This window comes from Cavia porcellus, unplaced genomic scaffold, assembly GCF_034190915.1.
Source record: "Cavia porcellus strain 051 isolate PalLab524CR breed Dunkin Hartley unplaced genomic scaffold, mCavPor4.1 scaffold_20, whole genome shotgun sequence".
NCBI classification, from domain to species: Eukaryota; Metazoa; Chordata; class Mammalia; order Rodentia; family Caviidae; genus Cavia; species Cavia porcellus.
The window spans coordinates 46,532,757-46,550,487 of NW_026947503.1; the positions used below are offsets into that span (position 1 = coordinate 46,532,757).

Consider the following 17,731-nt stretch of genomic DNA (forward strand, 5'->3'; position numbering starts at 1 on the left):
CAGGTACTTTCTTAGATGAAACAATCAGTAATCTTTGGGATACAGTCTGATACAATGCAAACTCAAACAGCCATCTGAAGGACTACAAGAGTGACTCAAAGATAAACTATGACCCTATATCATCACCACTGGCACTGTGAATAATTTCCAGAACACATGACACCATCACTGACAAGTTCAACCAAGTTAAACTATATAAGTATCACCTTTGGATTTCTAAACCCATCTTTATTTAGTCTTCAAATTGACCTCTTTCATGAGAAATAATGTATTAATTAGTACTAAGACTATATAGTTATGCCTCTCAAATTATTAAAGATTTTAATTTTTAGTACAAGGCCTTCTTCTATGTGTATGAGGCATGAAGCCAAACCAACGTAAATTTTGAAAAGAGAAATGAAACCCTGACATCATTCACTCCCAACTATCAACTTACCCCAAACTGGTTTTTCAAATGAATTCATGTTCTCAATCCACATGACCCACATTCTCCTGTTGAAAAATCAATTTACTAAAATCAATTTATCGCAGAGTAACTATATCTTAGCTTCTTAACTCATTCACTTTATTCTACTGTAGGTCACTATCACCTGAGTGAAAGACCATTTCTTATTTAGCTACTATCCCCATGCAGAGCACAGTACGTAGCACACAATGTTTAATGTCTAATATATGAATGAGTAGGTCAATAAATAAAATACTACTAATAACCAACACCAAAATCAGGAGATATGCTATAAAATTATCTTTCCTTCTCCTGACATTAACTTTCCAGGTGTGAAAGCCAAAAACAGCACCTGTGGTAGATACTTTTTTCCCCATCCCATCATTTTTCACTGTGTTAAAATCCCAACTTAAATTCTATTGATAATTCTCTACTGAGCCACCCATTCCTGATTGGTCCACACCAAGCACAGTCATTCCATTCTTCTTGCTACTGCAAGCCAAATCTCACGAACAGGTCTTGAGAGGAAGTCTACTGGAAAGCACTTGTGGCAAATTATGTTCTTTCACAGAGGTGCCAACAGAGAATTATACTTTTCGCTTATACAAAGTGTTTCTACAGTGTACTGAAAAGTATAGCAGTCATCTTCAGGTCATGAAAGAAGCCATCAACATGCTGAGGATGACCAAAGTTGAAACTATGGAAAGCACATGAGGCCCAGATGATATCACAAGATCAGATTAACCCTAAAAACTATGCATGAATTTGTTATGTGAGACAACAAAGCCCTCAGTTATCCACTAGGTATTCTGCTACTACATATAGTTAAAAACTTTCTAATACATCATTCTGCATTGATGTAGATAGATATGTATCCTGTGAAGAAAAAATGAAGATGCAAACAGTAGAGGATCTAAATTAAGGAGTCTATTTTATAGGAGATTGCATAGAAATAGAATTTCACTATAAATTTAATAGCTAAAAAATCAAACATGGTGCATGACATAAAAAAGCAGACATGGCATTACAGTCATACAACATCACTTAATGAGAAGGGTATGTCCTAAGAAATGTATCATTAGACAATTTCATTGTGTGAGTGTCACAGGGTATAACTTACACAAATCTGTTAGCATAGCCTGCCACACACCAAGGTTATGGTATGTACCAGTACAATGTCAACCACAACTACTAGCATCATATCCACACTCCTGAAAATCAAAGATACAGAAAAAAAAAAACCTCTTCAAAAGTGACAGAGGGGGAAAAAAGACATAATATGCACTGGACAAAAATAATAATAAACCCTGACTTTTCTATGTGGAACAGTTATGTTCAGGTAAAAAAAAACACCAAAACAACTATCTTTCACAGTCTTTGCACTATAAAAAAAATGCTAATGGTTCCTCAAGTTAAAGAGAAATGACCCTGGAGGAAACTCAGATCGGTAAGAAAGAATTAATGTGAGACTTCCAGAAGAACATGGCAGATAGATAGCAGCAGCTATGGAGGCTCTCTGAAATACCGCGCTTAAAATCCAGGAATGGTGCAGTACGAGGAGTCCTAAGCAAGGGGAAATACACCCTGCCGACCCAGGAATGAACTAAGCTAGGAGAAACCAACTGGAAATCCAATCCTGGTGCTATAACAGGAACAGATAAAATCTCAGCATGGAAGCTAAAACCCATGCCACTGGGAGCCGCGATTAGAACTTCCTGCTGCTGTTGCTGCTGCTGTGTCCAAATCTGCAGGGCAGGGAGAGAGACGCGTGAAAGCTCTGAGAGCGGGAATCTGCGAATGGAGTTGAGAGCGGGACCAGCAGGGAGCCCTACAACGATTTGCGGTGAGTGAGCAGATGGGGACCCTTTCATAGAGTAGGAGGCTCCAGCAAAGGACATACTGAGACCTGGCAGACTTGCCAGAACAGGGCCCTGCAGTGACATTAGTCGAATATTCCCCTCTCAAGTGGGATTGGTGGGGAGTGCCTGGCCTGCGTGACGTCACTGACTAAGACCCAGTAGGCTAGCCCAAACCAGGTCCCAGCGCCTGGAGGTGCACCCTAGCAGTGAAGCCTTCGGTAGGATGACCTGGAGGGTCGGGCCCAGCATAGGCTGCCCAGGTCTGTGTCTCCCTAGTACACTGTGGTGGGTGGGAACACCTAGCCAGCGCAATTTGAACAAACTGTAACTGACAAAAGAGAAAAAAATTGGGCCTCCTACATTCGCTTGTATGGAAGGAACAAAAAGTATGGGAAGAGGAAGCAACAAGAAAGGGTCCTCAGTCCCCAATCCTGAGAACACTGATCCAGGAAATGGAAACGCAAAGGAAGACAGAAAACATGAAATATCAGACACAGCACCAATAGACATAAAGCGATATCTCCAGAGCCTCATAGACAAGTTTAAAAATGAAGTATTTAAGAAATAAAGCAAGATATAAGTAGAATAGTTAAAGAAATGCTAAGCACTGCCCAAGAAAAAACAGATGGTGGAATGAAGAACAGAAAAAAAGGGGAGAATTGTTTGATGGAGAAAATAGAGAAAACATAGAATACATGAAGCAGGTTCAAAAAGATTACCAGGAAACTAAAAACTCTATTGAAAGCTGGCATAACAGCTTGAAAGAAACTAAGGATAGATTATCTGAATTGGAGGGCAGATTTGTAATATGGGAGCATGAAATGAAAAACTTCTTAAAAATAACAAGAAAACAAACAGCAATAATACAAAGGCTAGAAGATGATAAGAGGATCTATAACTTAAGAATTAAGAACATAAAAGAAGAAGTAGGGACACAAACAAACAGACTACAAAAGCTATTCACAGAAATAATCCAGGAGAATTTCCCTAATTTCGCAAAAGGTAAAGATACTCAGATGTATGAGGCATACAGGACCCCAGCCACCTACAATCCAAACAAAGCTACACCCAGGCATATAATAATCAAAATTCTAGAAATCCAATATAAGAACAGAATACTAAAAGCCGTCAGAGACAAGAAACAGACCACTTACAAGGGAACACCCATCAGAATTACAGCAGACTTCTCGGCACAAACCATCAAATCATGAAGAGCGTGGGGAGAAATAATTCAAGCTTTGAAAGATAACAAGCTCCAGCCAAGATTGATATATCCTGCACAACTGTCCCTAGAAATTGATGGAAAAACAAGGTGCTTCCAGGATAAAGAATAACTAGGGGAATTTGCAACCACCAATTCAACTCTACAGAGAATACTTCAAGATACTCTAAAAAAGGAAAATACCAAGACTTCAGAAACAGTGGCAGAGAGGCCACAATGAATGGAGCAGAAAGCGAAATGAAGAAGACAAACTGACAACAAACGACAGAAAAAGAGCTCAACAGAAATGAGGCAGAGAAGATTGGATGGTAGGAAAAGCTTTTTTGGAGAAAGGACATCATAATAGCTAGTGCTGATTTAGTGTCATCTTGCTTTGAAGTCCCATCAAGCTTTTATTCTTCTGTCTCCATCAGTCTTAACAGGTTGTATCTTATTGTATTTTATTATATGCAATAATATAAGCCAAAACTTTTATAGACAAGGAGATTATACAGAAACCATTGTTCATTTTCTGATAGTTGGTTCTAAATATCCTGTAATACTGTCATTCCCTTGAATGGTTTTACATTGTCTTGATATGTTTGGTGCTACAGTATACCAAGTTATACTCAAAGATTTCAAGGAAAGAGACACTACGCTAACTACTTTTATGTCAGGATATCTTGTGGTGAAATACTATTTTGCTTAAACGGTTATGCTTTGACCTGCACTGTTTTGTTTTTATGCCCTCTTTTATCTCAGTCTCCTTTTTAAAAATTATTTATTTTTTTATCTTTTTAATTAAGGGAAAAATTTTTAAAAAGCAGGATACATTATAGTAACCCACTTTGCTTTCCTATTAACTTGATTTGAAACCCTGTATAGCCCTCACCATCTTGCTTTGACTGATTTTCCTCTATTCTGCTTTGCTCGATACTACCAAGTTTGAAAGTATAGGCAACAACTGTAAAGACAGTAAGATTCATTATGACGCCCATTCCGGTTGACTATTATCTTCTTTTAAAGTCCTGTAATGTCTCCAGTGTTTTGGTTTTATTCTTTACTGTTTTGTTCAATTTTATTATAACTGATGATATAGGCAATTCTTTTTAAGATAGCAAGACGCAGTATGGTAACCATTGTTGATCACCTTGTATTTTGTTTTTACATTATTTATTATGTCCATCCTTTTGATTTGACTGACTCTGTTCTGTTATGTCACATTTGGTTTTACTCTCTTCAAAAAAAAATAATAAGAACTGTGGGAGTAATGTCATGTGTAATTGTCATTGTACAAAAAAAGGAAAAGGAAGTGCTCTAAAGAATATAACTGTATATATATTTAAGTGTATAAGATAACCATATTATTGAGTTTTGTTGGATCATTAAACAAAACTGTTTCCAGTCTCACTGTTTGAAAGTCCACTTTATATGCTTTAATTTTGTAACTTGAACAACTATTTCTAAGATAACAATATGTAATCTATTAACTAGTGATTTCCTATTGTTTATTTTTTCTGAAATTCTGTATAACTTGTACCCTTTTTCTGTTTTTCTTTTTCACCTTAAATTAAAAAAAGAAAGAATTAATGTAACACATGGCTACTACATGAATAAAAATAAGTCTATCTCCTTCTGAATTTCCTAATATGCATATGACTGATTAAAACAAGTTGTATCTTTGTATTATACAACCTATTAATATAAATATGTAAGATTAGAGCAAAGAATGGAGATGAAAGAAATGGAACTGTAGACCTGCAAGAGACATATTATATAGAAAAGTAAAACCCACAATCCATCTATGATATTTAAAACAAAAAACTTCTAGCAAACGAGAAATAGGAAGAAACTTTTGTCAATCTGACAAAAGATTATTTGCTCCAAATCTTAATAGTAAAGAGAAAAAAAAAAAAAAAGCTTACTGGTGAAGTGCTCAAAGTCCTGTATTATCTGTAAGTCAGGAAAAAGACAAAGATGCCTTCACCTGTCAGCAGTACCCAGAGGTCCTATCCAACACAGTAAAACAAGAAAACGAAATAAACATTTTTAGAATTTAAAAGAAGCTGAGCATGGTGGCGCTTGCCTGTAATCCTGGCACTCAGAAGGCAGAGGCAGGAGGATCCTTGCAGGTTCAAGACCAGCCTGGGTTACAAAGTGAGCTCAGTACCAACCTGAACTGCATAGTGAGATCCTGTCTCAAAAAAGACCAAAAAAAAAAAAAAAAAAAAGAATTTAAACAAGAAATTAACAACAACTGACAGGCATGGTGGTATATGCCAGCAGTTAAAGAGTCACAGGCAGAAAGACAAAAGACTGCTTGAGTTCAAGGCCAGCTCAGGCTATACAGTGAGATCTTGTCTAAAAAAAAAAAAAAAAAAAAAAGCCATGTGTGGTGGGACATGCCTGTAATCCCAGCATTCAGTAGCCTGAGGGCGGAAGATCACCACAAATTCTAGGCAAGCCTGTGCTAAATAATGAGTTCAAGGCCAGCGTGAACTGCACAGCACAACACCTGTCTCAAAACAAAACAAGAAAACCATAAGCAAAGAATGATAGAAAATCTAAGAAAACTCAGAACTCATAAGAACTTTTTAGCAAGGTCTGGATATAAGATCAACATACAAAATTCAATTGAATTTTTTTCACCAATAACTGAAACACTGCCTAGAAAGATCTAAAAATAATCAGGAGATACCACATGCATATGTGAAATATTTACTACCGTAGGAGGCACATTTTCTTCATATTAATATGCAAACAATATATGACAGAGATGGTTATTACAAATCAATGAGAAAAAAATGGGCTATTCAAAAAATGTTCATCCGTAAGTAAAAATAAAATAAAATTCCAACCTCATACCTTAGGCAGGAAGAAATCAGCTCCAGGTGGATTAAAATTTTAAAGATATAAATCTCTAAAACTTTAAATAAAAAATAAGCATAACTTCATTTTACTAGGTATGGAAGAATCTAATACAAAAATAGCTTAAAATAAAGGTTCAATACAAGCTACTACATAAAATTAATTTTCAATACAATCAAAGGTATCATGGACAGTTAAAAAGACTGGCCAAAGACTAGGAGAAAACATCCACAAAACAAACAATGTGCAAAAGTTTAGTATTGTGATGCCGGTAATCAGACATTAGTGGGCCTGAGGAACAAAGGAGAGATCCAAAATAGCACACACTGGGCTGGGGATTTAGCTCAGTGGCATAAGCACCTGCCTTGCAAGCAGGCAGTCATGAATTCGATCCCTGGTACTGATAAAAAAAAAAAAAAAAGACAGACATTACAAAATAGCACACATTTCCAGGTAAATAAAAAAAATTCAATGTATAATACATTTATAATCATTTGTTAGGTTAGGTCTCAGGCCCAAAGCAATTGCACAGAGCACAATATTTAATGTACACATTGTGCACATTACCTCTGCACATTACCTGGCCACCTCCCTAACTCCATAACAAGGCATACAGCACTTCCTGGATGCCATATCCTATAGGCCAGTATCAGGAAAGGTTCCTGCCTTGAACTGAACCCTGGTTTAAATTAAATGATTTTCCTTTTGTTTTCTTTCATAAGTTCTTTACATGATTGAAGCCTCTGAGAAAACACTGACCATCTAGAAGTGACGTGAAGACATTATACAATTCCCAAGTAACTGCTAAGAAAAACTATCAATAAGCCTCATAATTATCCTAGTTCTCTACGCCCCAGTAATAAATTCTGTGTGCATTTTGCACGCAGGGCAGATGCCTTTGTGGTACTGTCTCCCTTCTCACCTGAATACATCAATTCTATAATGAATTTTAACACACAGCCACCTATGTGTCTGGATTGCACTAATTCATCATGGGCACAAAAACCTGATGACTAAGGAAATAAGGAGGTGATTTCTTGCTGCATCAGGACTGAGTTTTCCAGCCACAGTATCAGAATGTGTTTTAAAATATCTACAAAACAAAACAAACAAACAAGAACTCAAACACCTGGAAACAGCCAACAGGTATATGACAGGTTTAGTTACAGACAAGGAACTAGAACCAACCAATCAACGTAAAAAATACGCTCAATCTCAGTGATATTCAGGAAAATACAATCAGACTGGTAAAAACGCAGTACTGAATTAGTAGAAAATAAAGAGAACACTCATAACTGTTGTTCCATTGCAATTTGGTACAGTTACTTTGGAGTGATCTGGCAATATACAATACAGATAAAGAAAGCATTACCCTGTCACTCAGGAATCTTAACTGCTAGGTTTATGCTCTGAAGAAATTCTTATATTAGCAGACAAGACACAATGGCAGCATTGTTTATAATGGTCTCCTCTCATCCCCCAATGTATATAACCTAATGTATATAAAAAGGAAAACACATAAATTGTGTAACAGGAAATTACAAAGCAGTTAAAATTAATAAGCAGAACTGTATATATCAATAAGTAAACAATGCTCAATGAGGAAAAAGGTGATTTATAAGATAGGTATGGTCTGTTCCTTTTATATCATAGTTTTTAAAACCTGTTAAGATGTTATTTTTGAGCAAAAACTTTTTTTTTGGGGGGGGGGGCCCACCGGGAATCAAACTCATGACCTTATGCTTGCCAGGCAGGTGCCACTGAGCTTAAACCCCGGCCCCTAAAAGCACATATTGTAAAGACAGAATAATGCTGTATACCAAATGCATATTATTGCTTATTTTAAGGATAGAGAGAAGTGTTTAAAATAGATTACAATTTTTTATATAAAAGATCTAAATTTTGGCAGATTGTTGCATGTTCACTCATCTATTTTTGATCCTTTCTTAGAATCAAACTGCTATTTTGCTAAAGCTAGCGACTGATATCTCCTGATGACAGAGCAGGGTGGCAAGGAGATAAAAAGCAGAAATCCCTGGAAGAGACTGACTTCACTGGAAGACAGGTCCTTCTGCCTTTGTCCCTTCCTTGAGCCCTGAGCAATGTGAACACAATGAATGCAGTTGCACCAACCTTCTTTACAATCATGAGATAACCTTAAGAAGGCAAGCCACAGGTTAAGGGAAGATGGAAGGAGCTAGGTCCGTGTCTACCACCTGGATGCCATATCTGGAGAGCATACACAAATTTCACCTTGGGTAAAGCATCTTCCTGTGAGGAAGGAGGAATACAAGGATCTTTTAGAGGCAGCCACATCTAATACTACATAACAAAGAAAACTCAGAATGAAAAGGGCAAAAGATTAAGACGGTTGGGAAAGGTGGATTCATGGCTTGCACTTTCTGTTGTGTTTTTTTACAGAAGTTTTAAATCTTTATTTTAAAAACTTTCACTTAGATTTTAAGCAGAAAAACCAGGCATGGTGGTGCACGCCTGTAATCCCAACATTTGGGAGGCTGAGGCAGGAGGATCCTTGCAAATTGGAGACCAGCCTGGGCTACAAAGTTAGCTCAAGGCCACCCTGAACTGCATATTGAGACCCTGTCTCAAAAAGACAGAAAAAAAAAAAAAAAGATTGTAAATGAAAATTCTTAAATGTTACCCACAAACTGTTGGCCTACAGGTCAAGCTAAACTGCAAAGGCAACACACATATACTCTGACCACAATGGCTAAAGTATTCATGAAAAACTTGCCAAACACTCTTTGAGAGCCATTATTATATTACGCCAACCAGTACTGCCACTGCCTGTTTGGATAACAAAACTAAAATCCCATAGTCTTTTGGCACTAGGGCTACAGATGACAAAGACCAAAAAAGCAATGTGAAAATTTCTGTCATTCTCTTTCGTTCTTTTTCCTTCTCTGCACATTCCCCAGAGTTCAGTACTACACTTTTCTTCCTCTGCAAGTGGATCATCAAGGAGAGGGAAAAAAGTATCAAAGACAGTAGTACTCTCAGATGAAATCTGGTTGTCTTTAATTACAAACATAAAGTTTTTCTGAACTCTTCTTAATATATTTGGATTTAAAAATTTCTTGGGATTAACTTAAAATTGACTTTTTAAGATCTACACAGTTGATGCTGGGACTGGGAGGACCCAACAAGATGCCAACCAGCCAGCCTTTCTGATAATCTGTGCAAGCTGTGCAGGTTCCAGGAAGAGAAAAGTCAGACAGTTTCCCCCCACCCCCCCACCCTCTAACCGCCCACCCCAGCTACCAGTGCTCAGACTGAGAATCAAACACACCCTTGCCACACCCCACCTCCTCAAGAAACCAGTGGGCTCAGAGGACAGGTTGAGTTGATAGCAACTAAGGTTCATAAAGCAACTAAATGCTAGTACCATTTGGTTGATTATGCAGGCCTGGGGTCAGCAGTATGAGCATCTCTTGGGAAGATGACAGTATGCAATACGGAAAATATGGGGGACTTCCTTCTATCCTGTCTTTGAAATCCAATATTGTTCTCATTGTTTTGCTTTATTTAACATTCAGTTTTGATTGGTTTCATTCTGCTTTTTTTCGGTTTGATTTTGCTTTACCTGATGGAATGGACAATTATTGTGAAGATAACAAGATGTAAATACTATGTTAGCTATTGCTTTTTTCCTAGTATCCTGCTTTGACATTCTATACCAATTTTGCTGCTTTGTTTTGATTGGCTTTGTTCTATTTTGTTTTGTTGGATTTTACTATCTTTAACATAAAAAAAAATTCCAAAGTTTTCAATTTTGCTTAAATAAAAACAAAAAGTTGGGGTAGTCATACATTTTAGATTTTGACTCATGATAACAGTCTGCAATATTTATTTACTATTGAAAAAAACAAAAAGCACGGTTTGTTTATTGACATGTATTCTATTTAGTCAACAATTCAACTTCCTAAATTTATCACAAGTACTATATGCTGCAAAATACACACACCTTTCATTGTCTTTCCTTGACTAGTCAGCAATTTGGTATTTCAATTTTTGTGTTATTGTTCTTTTCTTAATTTGGTTTCACTCTAATGCCATTTAATTTTCTTAGTCTATAACTGTAGCTGTTGTCTGTGTTGCCTCCTGCTGATTTTTCTGTGAACGGCTATTCTCTGCCACATTCCCTCATATGGGTCTTCCGTGTAGTCTCAGTCACTTCCACATTAATGTTCATGCTAGGGATTTCAAGTACCTTTTCTTGAGATTTTTTTTTTTCTCTGTTCTTTGGCAGACAGATTATAAGACGTGCTTCCTCATCTTAGAACCAAAAAATCAAAACAAAAAGCCAGAAATTCAGCTGCTATTTATTTAATAATGTCATAGAAACTGAACTGTTGAAAATGTCCAAAAAAATAATCCTTTCATTCACATCAATAACTCAAAACATTTTCTACATTATTTTTTAAATGCCATCTAAGTCTCATAACTGTATTCTATTAAACTCTAAATACTTACATTGTCACTTCTCTATTAAAAACACTAAGCACTTGCATGTTTGTCTTTATTATGGATAAAAATATTGACCAACAGATAAATATTTTGTAGGTGACAATCTTCCACTTGAGTTTTAGAGAATTTAAGAATTAAGTTAAATCATTCATGACCAGTTTTCCAAACACAAATACAGTACCATGGTACAGCCTAAACTCAATCTTCTTTGTTATAATCACGAAGTCAAGAAGAATACATATAAACTTTTAAAAAGAAACATTTAAACATAGTCAATACTTTTTAATGAGAATAAAATAACTTTACAGCTTTAAAACTCTTCAGAGGATTGGATACAATGCTATCTCACTACATAAGATAAGAGAACAGTTACACTGAATTGCAACTTTCAGTTTTGCATTTTGCTAACATACAGGTATGTTATTACCTATAACATTGCTCTGCACACACTAAGTGCTTGATTTTCAAAAAAAGAAAGAAAACAGCATAGCAGTCTTGAAAAAGACAGACCCTTCATCTGATACAGCAAAGTTTGTGGTTTACTCATAAAGCATCCTAGTCTTAAGGGAAAGTTACAAAAATGAAGAGGGAAAAGGTGATAATAAAAACTTACTTTTTTCTAAGAATTTTTTCATTAACATCAAATGTGTGAGCCTTATGTGACTTTTGAGTCTGCAAATCAACTTAATAAGACAAATGAGACACTACTAGGAAAATTTAATGATGCTAATAGTTACCATTATATTATATTAAGAATAATAAGTGCATTACTATCCTACTAAAAATGTCCTCATTCTGAACTTGGGGATGCTGCTCAATGGTAGAGACCTTTTCTAGTACTCATTAAGCCCCTGGATTCAATCCCCAACACTATCAGAAGAAAGAGAAAAAAAAAAAAAAAAGCTCTCATTAAAAAAAAAATTTATTCTAAGAAATGTTACAGGTAGAATGACACAATTTCTTCTATTTAAAATATGTGGGCATGGCATAGGGGAGGATAAGAGGTGAAACATACACGGCAAAATCACGATCTTTGTTGAATCTAGCAGATGTATACAGGTTTAAAGGAGTTCACTTTACTATTTCTGCTTTTACATATGTTAAGACTTTTTAAAATATAAAGTTAAATTTTTTTTTTTTTTAATCAGTACCGGGGATCGAACTCACGACTGCATGGTTGCAAGGCAGGCACTTATGCCACTGAGCTAAATCCCCAGCCTAGAAATGTTTTTTAAATGTGTCTCAGCTAAAAGCTTAATTAGAATTACCAATGAATTTAACATCCTACTTTGACAGGCCAAATATTGCAAACATTGGAATTTTAGGAACAAAAATCCGAGCATGTACACATTCATTCACTTAAATTTATTAACTATTTATTATATCTCAAGCATTTTACAAGATCATGGGAAAATAAAGATGAATTAGACAACGTCACTATCTCTAGAGAGGAGCTAGTCAACGTGTATTCTTGGTAGTACAATAAAAGGGTACAGAACAACAGTAAGATAAAAGATGAGGAATGAGAACTGTCTGAATGGTTGTAATGTGCCATGTGTGTTACGTTAATGTATTTTATTGCCTGCTCCTGGATGGGGAAAGGAACTACTCAGAAAGTTTTGTTTTTATACCAAGACACTGTCTCACCGCAGCATAAATTAATTAGCATATATGGGTATGGGGAGAGGAGCACATTCCAATTTTGCATTAGAGAATTTTATCCTAAAAACAACCTTTTCAGGTTGGCTTTATCTTCATTTTGCAGGTAAGGAAGCTGAACAATCAAGTTTTAAGGTGGGCAGAATATAAACATTAAAGAGACCCAGAAGGTCTGAAAAGTCTGAACAGGCTCTGAAAAGTGTCTAACACAAATAAGGGCAGAGTTCTGAGAAAGGTGTAAAGGTCAATGCTTAGGATAAAGAGAAAAAGTTATGTGACACTAGAGGTTGTTTCTCCCAACTGCAAAAATCAACAGTGGGTTTGGTGATTTAAATGCAACACAGAAAGATCAGAGGAGCTTACAAACTGTGTTAAGTAAAATAAGTTAGATAACACTGAACTCAAAGACTCCAAGGTGAGGATATTTCAGGCTTGGTACTAGCCACATATGAGTCATGTGCAACATAGGCACATGCAATGTGTGCAGTTTCCAAAGCAATAAAAGCTGTAATTTTATTGAATGACTGGCTGGCTGCAATCCTGGAGATCAAACCTAGCCCCTTGCACACATCAGGCAAGGGCTCTACCACTAAGCTACATCCCTACTCCAAAGCTTGTCTTTTTTAAAAACAGGGATGTAAGTCAAAAGAAGAGAAAGAAAGCATAACAATAATACTAAGTGCACACCTATAAAACTAGTTCTTGGGAAGCTGAGGCAGGAGAATCGTCATGAGTGAGTTCGAGGCCAGCCTAGGTTACACAGTGCCTGCATTACATAGTGAGACCCTGTTTCAAAACAACAACAACAAAAACCCTGAGTGCTTATTAACTGCTTATTGGCACCACTTTACCCAGTGAAGTGGTTCTATTCTGCTCACCACCTTACAGAAAAGAAAAATGACTCTGGCACACACACTCCCCATACCACACTCACTCTGCTGCATGTGCTGCCCACACAGAACATGGCCATCACTTAACAGCAGGATGGAAATTGCACCTGATGGTCAGCTTTGATGAACACATGAAGGAATCAGGGACTTAACCTGCCAGAAACAAGTACAATGGCTAGACAAATTAAACTGTGCTGTCACTTGTGACGGGAAACATCTCACCATAAAAAGCACTGAGTGTGCTTTGAAAACAACAGTTTTCTTGTAATTTGAGAGGAGTCTGAAGAAACTACAGCTGACAAGAAAAACACACTGTCTACAACTTTACAGATGGTGTACTGCTTCAACATCAGAAGTGGGATGGCAAGGAAAGCACAATTAGAAAAATGGAAAATTGCTGGTAGGCTACATCACCCTGCTAGATTACAATATCATCTACACTCGAGTCTATGAAAATTTTGGACAGGAATTAGCTGTAAGAATGAATAAGTTCAGTTTAATGAGAAAATCTCTATTTTTTTTCTCATTACTGTGTTTAGTTACTTTTATCACAAATATTTTACATACGACTATTTCAAAGTACTGGTTTATATTTGTACTAGAGAAGAAAAAAACTGAAATCTTCCACCTCTGGAATTTAGAGAAATGAAATCATACAATTTGTCACCTACTACCTTTAAATCCAACATGTTTTCAAGATTCACCCACAATGCTATTAATATTTCATTTTAATTTTGGTATCACTGAGCAAGAGTTGGCAAACTACCATTTTTGTAAATAAATGTTTGTGGGAACACAGCCATGCCCATTCGTTTATGTATGGTTCATTACTGCCTTTGCTAGGTAACAAGAAAGGAATTGTGTTACGGCCTACAAAGCACAAAATGTAGGGACCCTTTACAGAAAGTTTGCTGACAACTGCCACAATGGCAAAAAAGGTGGTATCTCTGTTGTTATCCAAGTTTAACAGTTTTGTCAAGGTGGCTTTTAATTTAATTTCCTTGATAATAAATGTTTAGGGCTATCATCTTCATGTTTATGTATTTATACTGACATGTATATATGTATACATTATTGAAATTTTAAAATCCTTTATCTTTTATATGTTAGAAATACATTCCATATATTTGAGATTACATAGATTTTACTTTTAAGTATAAACAAAAAAGTATTTTAATTTTAATATTTAGTACAGACTAATTTATTAACCTTTCCCTTTCACAATTATGCTTTTGTCATTTAAGAAAAACTAGGGTTGAAAACAGTCTAGTATTTTATTCTGAAAGTTTAAGTTTTGCCATTCATAATTAAATCTTTATTCCATCTGGAATTGTTTTCCACTTTTTTTTTTCTTTTCGCCCTTCAGTCCATTCCAAGTTTTCCACTCTTTGTCTAATGTGTTGTGAGGAATGAGACCAATTTTTTTTATGTTGTTAAATAATAATTCACACCATTTAAAGAGTATTCCAGCTGGGCATTATGACATGAATCTATAATCCAGCAATCGTGAGGCTGAAGCAGTTCAGTCACTTGAACTCAGGAGTTTAAGCTTAAGCAACAGAGTGAGAACTCATCTCAACAACCAACCAATCAACCAACCCTCTACACACACAACAAAACCAAAACAGGACTACAGCACTCTATCTGATTTCTAACATCAACTTCATATTTAAAGTTGCTACGTATATCTAGTAGGGTGTTGTGCTTATTTTCATTTCATTATCTGTTTGTCTATCCTTGCCCTATTAGGTGCAGTAGGTAAATGAGGAAAAAAGAACAGAAAACCTATTCCATAGTGCAGGGGTTGGATGAAAAGTGCAAATGGTTTTACTGTATGTGTGTATTGTTAGGGATCAAACCCAGAGCTTAATAAAAATTAACTGGTGGTACATCCTAAGGAAGTGTGAAGAGTTTCATAATGACGACTGTGTGTGCATGCACACACATGTGCATATGAATGTCTGTGTTGCTGACTCAAAGCACATGCTGGGCAAGAGCTTTACTACTGAGTTATACTCCTGGCCCTACACTAAATCTTAAGAATTTGTAGGACAAGTAACTATTAAAGGAATATCTTGATTATTCTTGATCTTTGTATCCAAATAAGATTAAAATTAACTTAAATTCCATAAAAACAAAAGACATCCTGAACAATTTTTTTAAAACACTAATGAATTTACATTATGACATTATTTTATGAAGATATGTCCTATGAACTCTAATATAGTTTTTCCTCTCTTTAAGATTCTGGTATGAAGATATTACATCAGATCTTAAAAAGCTGAGCTTCAAACTTACAAGATTCCTTTAACAATCTTGTAATTATTATTTTTGTTTTTATTTATCTTAAAAGGAAGACAATAAAACTAGAGCTCACATTTTTTATAAACACATAATTATATTCGATAAATTATCTTTTTAATGATACACGTAATAAACACTGTTAATAATTAGACCACTTTAAGTTGTTTGTCAAGACAAAATTCCTCAAGGACAGGGCCTACAAAACTAAAACAAACTTGTTGTGATCCTCTTTTCAAGACAAAAATATTAGAAACAGTTACGTGTAGAAATAAACCAAGTTAAGAATTTTGTCAAAGACAAAAATATGGCATTTTAAAATAGCAACATATTGTGCTAAGTTAGCTGCTGGTAATGACACAGAACTTTAAGCTCTTGTGTTGCCCTTTTACGATGCCATCATCTTCCACTCTTCAGACCATAAAAACAATTCTTGCATCTGGCAAGTGAAATCAGAGTTCCCAATTCCCAAAGTTTAACTTCCTCCATTTCCTTAATTTATAATCTCAGGTGCACAAGCAGCAAAGTATATCTATCTATCTGTCTCTCTCCCTGTCTCTCTTTTTTAAAGAGAGGGTGGATCTTGCCATGTTGCTCCGGCTGCCCCTGAGCTTACTATGTAGCACAAGCTGGTTTTGAACTCACAGGGATCCTACCTCAGCCTCCCGAATGCTGGGATTACTACATGCCTGGCTAGCAAACTGTCTCTTAAAAATCTAAGTAAAATACTAACTAAATATCTCCATAAATTTGTGAATTACTGTAAATTTTCTTACTGACCTGTACAAAAATTGAAAAAGTAAAACCCAGAAACAACCAGTTTGGTTACAATAAGACCTTTTTTTTGGCAGTGAAAGCAAATCAATGGTCATGTACTTAAAGGAAAAAGAGCTTTGATGAAAAACCTGTATTTCAGTCTTAAAATGTTAGTAGTAAGGATATAATAAAACATTAAATACTGTGCGTTAAAGTACAGTACAAGGGCGTAAAATCCCCACAGGATGTTCAACTGCCTCTCCATCTCATATAGCAGTCCCACCCTCAAAGTATTAATCCCTTGGCCAATTTATAAGCACCGAAGAACAAGAGAGAGGCCTGACTCTAAATTTAAGAACCTCTCCCTTGGGGTTGGGGGTTTAGCTCAGTGGCATAAGCGCCTGCCTTGAAAGCAGGCAGTTGTGAGTTCGATCCCTGGTACCGACAAAAATGGAAAAAGAACCTCTCCCTCCTTCTCTATGCTCCAACACAGATGTTCTTTAACCCGAACAGCTCCACCTTGTCTGCAAGCACTGGAGCCCAGTAGAAGATATTATTTAAACATACACCCTTGCTACTAAAAAGTTTGAAAACTATCACCTATACCAGCAACTCTTAAAATGTAATTAGGGATTGCCCCCTCCATCATGGGGATTATTAAGACTCTTCCTATAGAGTCAAAACTGCTTTTATACTATTCCAAGTGCCATTTTACTGTCATTCCCCTATAAGAGATGAGTTCTAGAAGTTACATGACAATATCAATATATTGCACACAAACTACTATAACTACAAAAAGCAAACACAAATGAGATTTACACAAATACAAAACACTGTGGGCCAGGGATATAGCTCAGTGGCATAGCACGTGCCTGCTAAGTGCAAGGTTGTGAGTTTGATTCTTGGTAGAAAAAATGAGACAGACACATTTCTCACTGGTTTTTATTTGAGAAAACAATGCTTTTCATAAAAAAAAAATATAGTGCTTTTTAAAAAGGATTATTTTTCAGTTTTTATCTTTCATATGGTAAGTATCAATACATATCACCCATAAAACATTGTTTTAGAACTTCAATAATTTTTAAAGTCTAAAGTGTAGCAGAAGACAGTAAGATTAAGAACCACCAAACAATAGAACAAAATTCAAAATCCACAGTAAACAAAAAAAAAAAAATCCATGTTTTACTTCACATTTACCAAATGCCACCTTTAGGCTAGGTTCTAGGTGCTGAGGATACAGCAACAAAATAGGACAAAGCTCCAC

General features: G+C 35.9%; 1 protein-coding gene across 3 annotated transcripts in view; it reads right to left on the reverse strand.

Moving 5' to 3' along the window:
- Positions 1–17,731, reverse strand: part of Galnt1 (polypeptide N-acetylgalactosaminyltransferase 1) — a 111,734-nt gene that overhangs the window by 76,532 nt on the left and 17,471 nt on the right. For 2 of the 3 annotated variants that reach the window (XM_063231768.1, XM_013157178.2), the window contains exon 1: positions 437–492. The exons of the other annotated variant lie outside the window; for it this stretch is intronic. The gene's annotated coding sequence lies outside the window, so the exon portion shown is untranslated. Of the gene's footprint in view, positions 1–436; positions 493–17,731 lie in introns of those variants that run through there. 3 annotated transcript variants of the gene reach the window in all.